The sequence below is a fragment of the Lissotriton vulgaris genome, chromosome 7, assembly GCF_964263255.1.
Source record: "Lissotriton vulgaris chromosome 7, aLisVul1.2, whole genome shotgun sequence".
Taxonomy (NCBI): Eukaryota; Metazoa; Chordata; class Amphibia; order Caudata; family Salamandridae; genus Lissotriton; species Lissotriton vulgaris.
The window spans coordinates 535,273,786-535,284,945 of NC_141695.1; the positions used below are offsets into that span (position 1 = coordinate 535,273,786).

Consider the following 11,160-nt stretch of genomic DNA (forward strand, 5'->3'; position numbering starts at 1 on the left):
AAGATGACCATGATTTTTATACAGAGTATGTTAATCCTGGTATGGACATCATGTGCAGGCACTTTTTTAAGAATCCTCATGCATTATAAATGAGGCTAGTTTCAAGGAAACCAATTAAATTTATTAAGCACATAACTGGGTAAACGTTAATGCTGGAATCAATATGCAGAGATAAGGTAGGACACATGTAGGTGAAAGGTTTTGTAGCTACTTAGGCCTAGATTTGGGTACATTGGGGTATATAATAGGGATACCTGTCCCACTTAAGGGGACATAGTAATTATACAATCTCAACCACTGGTTATTACTTGGGCCGCATCCCAGTCCATCATCATTCGCACACCATGCCTCCTGCGTTTGACCCCAGCTATATGCATTTCAGTCTTAATCTTTTTCCAATAGGAACAGGTTATCCCACACTGCCAAGCCAGTTTCTCCATGAACCGGAACACAAGCAATCGAGGACCAGTTTTGCCCTAGTTATGGACTAACCAGCTAAATATAGATTGGTCCAGTGACCCAGTGTGCATAGGACCCACGTCTGGGCATACATGTCCCACTTAAGTTGACATACTAAAGTATACAAAAGTATTGATTAGAACACTTGACTTAATCTCAGCCACTGGTAATTACTTGGGCCACATCTCAGTGTATTGTTATTTTGCACACCATGCCACCTCAGTTTGGACCCAGCTGTATGTAAATCAGTCTTTATCCTGCTCCACTCGGAACAGTAGAGCCCGTATTGCCAAGCTTGATCTTCCATGAAACGCAAGAAATCCAGGACCGGATGTTGTCCTTGTAATGGGCTTATCATATGGATATAGCTTGGTTCCTGTGACACAGTGTACACTGGACCCATGCCTGGACATACCCTTCCCGTTTAAGACGGAATGCTAAAGTATACAAAAGTGATGGATGGAACACTTAAATTAATCTCAGCCACTGGTAATTACTCGGGCTGCATCAGAGGTCATCTTTATTTTGCACACCTTGCCACTGCAGTTTGGACCCAGCTATATGCAAATCAGTTTTGATCCTACTCCAATAAGAACAGTCTAGCCTGAACAGCCAAGCCAGATACTCCATGAACTGGAACACAAGCAATCCAGGACCAGTTTCACCTTGTTATGGACTAATCTGCCGGATAAAGCTTGCTTCTAGTGACACACTGGGACCGATAACCACAGCTGGACATACCTGTCTAACTTAAGGCAACCTGCTAAAGTATACAAAAGTGATGGAAGAAATGGCTGAATTAATCTCAACCACTGCTATTTATTTGGGGTCCCCATCCTAGTCCATCATTATTTTGCACATCATGGCACCTCAGTGTTGAGTTGACCCAGCTATATGCAAATCTGTCTTGATCCTGCTCGAATAGGAGCAGTCCAGACCGAACTGCCAAGCCAGATCCTCAATGAACTGGAACACAAGCAATCCAGGACCAGTTTCACCCTTGTTATGGGCTCATCAGCCGGATATAGCTTGTTGTCAGGGACACAGTGTGCACTGCTGTTGGGCCCACAACAAGGGGTGAAACTGATCCTGGTTTGCTTGTTTTCTGGTTAGACTGTTGCGATTAGAGCAGGGTTAAGACTGACTTGCATGTACCTGGATCCAAACTGTGGTGACATGTTGTGCAAAATAATGGATTGTGGTGCAGCCCGAATAATAACCTGTGGCTGAGATTAATTCAAGCATTCCATTCATCACTTTTTTGTATACTTTAGTGTATCAACCTAAGCGAGAAATGTATGCTCAGACATGGGTCCTGTGCACACTATGTCACTGGAACCCAGCTGTACCCATCAGGGCGATAACAGTCCTGGATTGCTTGTGTTCCAGTTCAGGACGGACTTGACTTGGTAGTTTGTGCTGGACTATTCCGATTGGAGCAGAGTCAGGACTGATTTGCAGGTAGCTGGGTTCAAACTGAGGTGACATGGTGTGCAAAATAACAATGGATTGGGATGCAGCCCGGGTAATTAACTGTGGCTGAGAATAATTCAAGCATTCCATCCATCACTTTTTTGTATACTTTAGTGATGTGAAGGGGGCAAATTATGTGAACATTTCTTTTACTTTCAATAAAAATTGGAATTAATGTTTCAGAGGAAGAGAAATCACCTCAGAAATATTGTTAGAATAGTCAGACATTGTGGATATATTGAGCTCGGATCAAGAAAGTAATGAAATGCCCTGAAGACAATACATAGTATGACCACAGATGGTGATATTATGGTTCATTTTGATGATTATTGAGAGAATTTTTAAGGAATGGAATGAAGTGGAGGTATGGCACCAATTGTTGCCCTTAATATGTGAGTCAATTGTTTTTGTGGAAAATCATTTAGCTGCTTTCGTTTTTGTAGTTCAGTGTTTGTGGAGGAGAGAGGATCTTTCGGTTTCAGGGATGAGATGTACGTTTACTGTGCGAAATGGGATGAGTTCATAGAACTCAGATGAATGGGCTTTGGCAGATTATGAGCTATAATTCACTGATTAAAATAAAAAGATGAAAAAAATGTGAGTGATGTTTATTTTGAAGTAAGAAAAAAATATGATATGTATTGTGAAAACTGCTCATGGTGTATCATTTCTTTGTGATGATATTTTATGTGGTCAGTATTTGAATAATGCAGCATCCATTGATATGCATCAAAAGTAACGTAACTTTCACTTCTCCTTTTATCAACATTCATTTACAATCTATACCAAACACAAACCTCTAATTCTGTTATTTCAAACATCATCATCAAAGCCTGCACTCAGTTCAAGAAATGGCAGGACTACTCCTTCTCCATGGTCTATAGACCTGGGTTGCAGAATACTGCAGACTATCTTTCCCCTCATCGGTGAACAGCCATCGGTCATGGAATGCAGAGTGCCATTGAGACAGAGAAATATGTCAGACTGGTCACTGAGCAGTTTTGTCAGTGGCCAAAATAACTTAGAAGACATTAGAATTGCCACAGAAAATGATTACAGCTTGTGATCTGAGCCAGGCTAGATTGGAAACTGGAGATCAATGACTTCCAAGCGGTCAATCCACACTCCTGAGGCTAGACAAGTTTGCAAGTCACTGTATAATGTGAGTAAGTAATGGGGGGGGGGGGGAGTCTGACCGATGTCTCTCGAGAGAGAACCACTTGGTCACACCAAGAGTCACTACACTGAAGGTGGTACACTTAGCCAATGTTGGGAACCAGCGCAATGTGAAATAAAAAATCTGTCTTCTTTGTAAAGTCTATTTTCCAAGATGGTGTACCGCTCTGTGGGAGAATGTTACCTCTGCCATATGTCTAGGCTACCCGATCCCTCAACTGTAAAAATCACCAATAAAGTCTGTCCACATCAGTGAGTAAGAGCAAGGGTAGATTTTGGTGGTTTTCTTGATGGGCATCATCTGTTTGTTATCATTGATGACTTCTCCAAGTACCTTGAAGTTGAGACGGTGAACCCGACATCAGCCACCAAACTAAACACTAGAAAAGGTGATGACCAATTATGGAGTCATCAAGGAGTCGTGAACTGATATTTAATCAATCAATAATATCATTTGTAAAGCGCACTACTCACCCGTGAGGGTCTCAAGGTGCTGGGGTGGGGAATGGTGCTACTGCTCGAAAAGCCAGGTCTTGAGGAGTTTTCTGAAGGTCAACAGGTCTTGGGTATGCAGTAGGTGAATGGGGAGGGTGTTTCAGGTCTTGGCGGCGAGGTGGGAGAACGATCTGCCGCCGGAGGTCACTCTTCAGAAGCAGGGGACTGTGGTGAGGGCGAGGTCGGCGGAGTGGAGCTGGCGGGTGGGGTGTAGCAGCTGAGTGGTCTGTTGAGGTACGTTGGTCAGGTGTTGTGGAGTGCCTTGTGTGCGTGGGTGAGGAGCTTGAAGGTTAACCTCTTGTTGACCGGGAGCCAGTGCTGGTCTCTCAGGTGGGGTGTGATGTGGCTGCGGTGAGGGATGTCAAAGATCAGGCGTGCAAAGGCATCCTGGATGCGTTGGAGCCGTCTCAGGAGTTTGGCCGAGGCTCCTGTGTAGAGGGCGTTTCCGTAGTCCAACCAGCTGCTTACGAGGGCCTGGGTGAACGTTCTTCTCGTTTCAGTGGGGATCCACTTGTAGATCCTGCGGAGCATGTGGGGGGTGTTGAAGCAGGATGAGGAGACGGCGTTGCCCTGTTTAGTCATGGAGAGGGTGGAGATGAGGATGACCCCTAGGTTGCATGCATGGTCAGGGGGTGTTGGAGCGGTTCCCAGTGCGGTCGGCCACCAGGAGTCATTCCAGGCCGAAGGTGTGGATGCGAGGATGAGGATCTCTGTCTTGTCCGAGTTCAGCTTCAGTCGGCTGTTCCTCATCCATTCAGCGACGGCCTTCATTCCTTTGGGAAGGTTGGTTTTGGCGATGTGGGGGTCCTTGGTGAGGGAGAGGATCAGCCGGGTGTCATCGGCGTAGGAGATGATGTTGAGGTCATGCCGATGGGGGACGTGGGCGAGCGGTGCCATGCAGATGTTAAACAGAGTTGGGCTGAGGGATGAGCCCTGGGGTACGCCGCAGATAATCATGGTGGCTTCGGAGCGGCAGGGGGGAAGGTGGATGATCTGTGTTCTGCCAGAGAGGAAGGAGGTGGTCCAGTCCAGGGCCTTCTCTTGGATCCCAGCGTTATGAAGGCTTGTTCGTAGTGTGTGGTGGCAGACCTTGTCGAAGGCGGCTGACAGGTCCAGGAGTATGAGGGCCGCCATTTCTCCTTTGTCCAGCAGGGACTTGATGTCATCGGTCGTGGCGATGAGGGCAGTCTTGGTGCTGTGGTTGCTGCGGAACCCGGACTGGGAAGGGTCCAGGATGTTGTTCTCCTCAAGGTGGCGTGTCAGTTGTTCGTTAACGCTCTTCTCAATGACCTTTGACGGGAACGGGAGCAGGGAGCTGGGCCGGAAGTTCTTGAGGTCCTTGGGGTCCATCTTGGATTTCGTGAGTAAGGCATTGATCTTGGCGTGCTTCCAGCTCTCCGGGAAGGTTGGTGTCTCGAAGGAGGTGTTAATGACTTTCCGGAGATGAGGTGCAATGGATGTGCTGGCTTTGTGGTGTTGACATGGGTCTGACAGAGATCCAGAGTGGATGGTGTTCATGATCTTGATGGTGTCGTCGTCATTGATGTTGGTCCAGGAGAGCAGGCGGTTGATGCGGATCGTGGTCATGGGGACGGAGGTCTCAGTGGTTGTCGGGGCGGTCATGGAGTTGAAGCTGTCGTGGATGTCTGCGATATTGCGGTGGAAGAAGGTGGCCAGCGAGTCACACAGGTCTTGCGAGGAAGGACGTCGTTGGTGTTGGAGCTGGGGTCGGAGAGTTCCTTCACGATGTTGTAGAGCTCTTTGCTGTTGTGTGCGTTGTTGTCTAGGTGGTTTTTGAAGGAGGCCCTTTTGGCGGATCTGATGAGGTGATGGTGTCTGCGGGTGGCATTCTTGTGGGCTGCGTGGCTGTCCGGTGTTTGTTCACGGAGCCAGATCTTCTCCAGCTTTCAGCAGGTTTGCTTGGAGGCCCGGAGGTCTTAAGTGACCAGCTGGCTTTCTTTCTGGCGTGACTGTTGGAGGGTTTCTTGATCGGGGGGAGAGTGTTGGCGCAGTCGTTGATCCACTGTCTGAGGTTGCTGGTGGCAGTGTCGGGAGGTGGGCACTGGGCGAAGGTGATGGTTAGCTGGTCTTCAGTGACTTTGCTCCAGTAGCGGCGAGGCATCTGTTGGGTGCGGTGGTGCGTGGTGGGTTTCTTGAAGATGAAGTGGATGCAGAGATGTTTGGTCCAGTGGAGTTCGGTGGTGTGGTTGAAAGAGACGTGGGGGCTTGCGGAGAAGATGGGGTCAAGGGTGTGACCGGCGGAGTGGGTGGGTGTTGTGACGTGTTGTCTGAGTACGAGGTTGGCTAGGTTGTCGATCAAGGTGGTGGAGTTGGTGTAGTGGTTGTTCTCGAGGTGGAAGTTCAGGTCCCCGAGGAGGATGTAGTCCATGGAGGCGAGGGTGTGTGTGCTGACGAAGTCGGCGTTGGAGTCGCTGAACTGTGGTCAGGGTCCGGGGGGTCTGTAGATGAGGGTTCCTCTGAGGGTGGTGTTGAGCTTCCATTTAAAGAAAAAGACTCTTCTTAATGCTTAGCTTCTCTAAAAGTAAAGTAATTCAAGAACACTCTCGGGTGGCCACAGGCCAATTGAGAGATGGAACACTTTATAAGGACCATTGAAAAACCCATAAGAATCATAAATGTAGCAGGGCGGAGGGGCACTAGAGGGCGCGCTGCGATATGGCCGCTTCTTGAAGCAGCTCCGCAGGTCGGGGAACATGCTGGTGTTTAAAGCGGCATAACGGGTGATATGCGAAGTGGAAACTAGAGGCATAAGCAGCTGAATATGACAGCTGCAGCCCAGAGGGTGCAAGAAGAAAGGCAGAGGTCCCGAAGTTGAGAAAATTACTGGCGGTGAAGCGGAGAGCCAGTGTGGTGACAGCGAAATGGCGGCGCCCGGTGTTTAGACCAAGCGAAGCGTTTACATGAGCGGCTCAGCTCCACGGTGACAAGAAAAGACAAAATCTGCATTCCTACAGCAGGTGAGACATTCCTAAATGCTGCTACCTGCGGCGGAGTGCGACCGGAGTCCCCCGAGGAGCTGCACGTACCTTTATAATGAATTGTGCAGTGGAGTTATGAAATGGCCGCAGCGGGACAGGTAGAAAGTACCCGCAGGTTGTAGCAACGCACTATGAGGCCGGAAGCGGACCATTGAGGGGGGACTCTGCTGGAGCGTGAGGGGGGAAAAACGAGAGGGCAGCGCACCAATATACTTGCGGGAATATGCAAGAGGCCCCCTGCTGTCAATAATGTGATGAATTATAGCAAGTACTAACGCGGAAGGTGCAGTGACTGCTGCGATCCTGTTGTGCTTGTTTGCCCCAGACTGGACAAGCTGGAAGGTGCGCCCAGGCCATCATGAGTCACTGCCGTGAGAGAGGGGTATGGGTGCGCTCAAGAAAATAAAGGAGGTGCCTGCTGGTTGGCTTCATTAAACGTATAATTATAAAATGACATAGTGATCTAGAAGTCACAATCCTCCTGACGCCTGTGAAAGGAAAGCTAGTACTTGCACTTTCTGAGACAGACTGGTCACCTAACTGACACCACCAGCTCTACTGCACATATTGGCTCCTTTGAGACCTGTGGGAGCAGGGCTGATTTGTGCTACTGCCCCTGAACTACAGATGAGAAGCATACACATTGGGGTAAAAGACTGCAGCCAAGCTCATATATATTACACACCAGTCTTCAAGTCGGGTAGAAGAAGGCAGACAAACTAATTGGCAATATATAATCCACCACACTTGCCGTCAATATGGGAAAACTGAACAAGCAGCATCCAAAGCTAAATTTTATGTCAAGAACGGAGGCTCCTATTATGCCTTCTTTTCTTGCTTTATTCTCAATAGCAGCAAGATAAGTAACAACTACAAATACCCAGAAGGCACAGCAGAAGAACTACTGGCCAATGGGATTAGAGTAAACAAACAATGGACCAATCATAACCAGGATAGTATATATGGCCAGCTCTGACCACACGTAGTCCTCTTTTCTTGCTGCTACGCAGTCAGATAAGTCGCATTTCCTATTTTCTCTATCGTATTTATTATATTTTGCGCGTTTGTTGCGTTAATATTGATTATTTATTGCTTATTTGTTGCCATATTCGTTATTGTGCCTTGAGCGCATGCGCTCTTGTTTTCCACTTTGCTCCGGTCCCGTTTTCAGGCCCGCACCCCCTCGCACGCTGCAGCGTTTGGTTCTTACCGCTGCGCACGCTTCACGCTCCCTGCTCCTCACCGGCTGCTTCCCGACTGCGCTCTGTAGCTTCCTGTGTCTCGTCTGCCTCCCGCTTTCTGAACAACGCAGTGCCCGCCCCCAGGGGAGTGTCTCCCTGCCATTCCGGCCCGTTTACGCCCCCTTTGTTTTCCTGGTGCTATTAACCCCTACCTCACTGTTTTTCCTGTCATGGAGATTCCAAGCTTCCCGGAGTTGGATAATGAGGAAAGCGAAGCTTTCAAAACAGACCTCAGTCAATTTATAAATAATTCTGTGGAGACTGCTGTCGAGGCTTCAATGACTCGTGTGTCCAAACACATGGAGAATTCCCTTTTGAGCCTCATGACCAAAGCTTTGGCCCATTCTGCGGGGGATAGCAGAAAACGTAAACTGGTTCCTTCCACTTCTCTTTCCAAAAATGTGTCATTGTAGGGTCGCGAGTCCTCCTCGCATTTGACTGAGGACGTGGTTCCTCCCAGGCCTCCTACCAAGGAGGGGATAAAGATTTCTATGTCTAAAAGTAAAACTAAGACAAAAAATGTGGAGGTTCCTAAGAAGCTGGTCATGAATACTATTCCTGACACAGATGATGACGGTGATATGGGTGACACTGATGACTTAACAGATTTCTTTCAATTGGTTGATCCTCATTCCCCCAAGAAAGCTAGATTGGATGCTTTTGTGTCTCAGCCTGTATTGGATACGGAGGGCAATCCTATGTTTGACCCCTCTTCTATCAGACTTCCTAATTCTACAGAGTGGTTCCCCACTCCTCATGTGGGAGAGTACATCTCCTCCAAGCTCCGTCTGCCTTTGGATAAGTCTGTTCGGGCAAAACTCAAATCTGAATGTCCCAAACCTTCCCTTCCCTGTCATGTTACCATTACTCCTTCTATAGATCAACCTCTCCTTACTTTCTTTTCGAAATTTGGCAAAGATCCACGCAAGGGTGTGGATAAAGCTTGGTCCACTTGCCAGGACAAGCTGTTGGACGTCGTGGGTCCTTTGGCCCGGGTTTTGGATATGGCAGAGACAGCCCGCTTAGAAGGTTCGGACCTTAATCCTGAAGACTTTTCTTTGTGGCTCCAGAGGTCCTTTTGCCTTTTAGGTAATGCAAATGCAGCAATCATTCATGAGCGCCGTAAGGGCCTGTTAATCAAATTGGAACCGAAGTTGGCTAACTTGGCTTCCCAGGATCCTGGTGCCAAAGCTGACGGACTTTTGTTTGGTGATTCCCTTGTCAAGGATCTCAGCCGTTATGTGTCCACTTTTGCTTCCTTGGACAAGGCCCAATTTTCCATCAAAAAAGTGTTTGCCCCTCGGGTTTTTGGCAGGGCCGGCAGAGGCAGGAACCGCTCTTCCGGCCGCGGTTATCCGAACCAAGGTTCCAGAGGCGCAGCCAATTCCGGCTATCAGGATTCAAGCCACAGTTTTACCCCCAACGAGGCCGTGGCTTCCGGGGCCGAGGACAGAAAGGCTTCTGTTCCAACAACAACAACGTCAACAACCAAGGTGAGCCCTTCCCCTCCAATCGGAGGTCGTCTTGCTCTCTTTCTTCACAGGTGGCGCACACTCACAGCAGATCCCTGGGTCCTCAATTCGGTCCAAAGCTATCTCATAGAGTTTTACGCTCAACCTTCCCAGTCTATTTTTCCTCCTCCTTTGGTTTTTTCCGCAGACGTCGCTCTGCTCGTCTCTCAGGAGATTCAAAATCTTCTTCAAAAACAAGCCATCCTTGTCGCTCCCTTCGACCCCTCAGGCTTCCTAAGCTCCCTCTTTTTGGTTCGCAAAAAGAACAAGAAAGTTTGCCCAGTCATCAATCTCAAGTGGGTCAACCAGTTTGTGGTTTATCGCCACTTCAAGATGGAGACCATTCTCCATCTCAGAGATACCTTGCGCCAATCCGATTGGATGGTCAGACTCGATCTTCAAGATGCCTATCTCTCAGTTCCTATTCACGAGTCTCACACAAAATATATGCAATTTCAGTGGTCCGGTGTCACCTACCGGTTTTGTTCGCTTCCTTTCGGACTTTCTTCCGCTCCTTGGTGCTTCACCAAGGGGATGAAGCCTGTGGTATCCTACCTGCGCTCCCTAGGTATTCGTCTCATCATTTATCTGGATGATATCTTGATCATGCACTTAGACAAGCAGACTCTTCTTTCCCATCTCGATGTCGCTCAGTCTCTCCTCCTCGATATGGGTTTCCTCATCAATTCAGAGAAATCTATGTTAGTCCCTTCTCAGAGTGTAGAGTTTCTAGGCTTCCACATGGACTCTTCCACCGCATCTCTTTATCTTCCAAAATCCAAGGTTTCAGCCATTCGGTCAGAGTTATGTCAAATTCTTTGTCTTTCCGAAGTGTCTCTACGTTCTCTTGCAAGAGTCGTGGGCCTTCTGTCAGCCTCCATTCAAGCCATATTTCCCTGGCCTCTTCACTATCGAGCCCTGCAACGCTTAAAGATACGTCATCTTCACCAAGGCTTGGCGTACTCAGATCTCATCCAGTTAGACCTAGAGTCCCGTCTCGAACTACAATGGTGGATAGACCATTTAGATGCGTGGAACGGGAGAACGATCTTCGCGACGGCCCCAGATCTTGTATTAGAATCAGATGCCAGTCTGTCGGGTTGGGGCGCCCGATGTGGTTCAATCTCGACTGGAGGTACATGGTCTCCAGAGGAGTCGTCATTGCACATCAACTGTTTAGAGATGCTGGCAGGCTCCTTTGCAATCCGCAGTCTGGCAAAGAACAAAGCAAGTTGTTCTATTCTCCTTCGGATGGACAATGTTTCTGCGGTCCGCTACATAAACCATCTAGGTGGCACAAAGTCGAAACCTCTCGCAGAGCTAGCAAAGAGTCTTTGGGAATTCTGTCTTCAGCACAAACTGTCTCTTCGAGCAGAATATCTTCCAGGCAGTTTCAATGCCATAGCAGATTGGCACTCTCGATACCTTCGAGATTCAAGCGATTGGAAGCTGCTTCACTCCGTCTTTCTCTCTCTCTCCCAGAAATGGGGTCCCTTTTCTATCGATCTTTTTGCTTCCCGTCTCAATTCCCAACTTCCTGTTTTCTTCAGCTGGAGACCAGATCCACTTGCTCTGGCAACGGATGCTTTTCTACAGGACTGGTCCCTGCATCTCAACTATGCGTTTCCTCCGTTCCTGATGATCAACAGGGTTCTGGCCCAGGTACGTCGCCAGTTGACATCCTTGGTTCTCCTGGCACCTTTCTGGCAGGCTCAAATCTGGTTCCCTTCACTCCTGGAGCTGGCAGTGGACTTTCTGGTTCTTCTTCCCTTCAGCAAAGACCTCCTGCTGGACCCTCAGGGTCTT

At 48.4% G+C, this 11,160-nt stretch overlaps 1 pseudogene; it reads left to right on the top strand.

Moving 5' to 3' along the window:
- The first annotated feature begins 8,013 nt into the window (after positions 1–8,013).
- Positions 8,014–10,636, top strand: LOC147701994 (uncharacterized; annotated as a pseudogene).
- Positions 10,637–11,160: the final 524 nt, after the last annotated feature.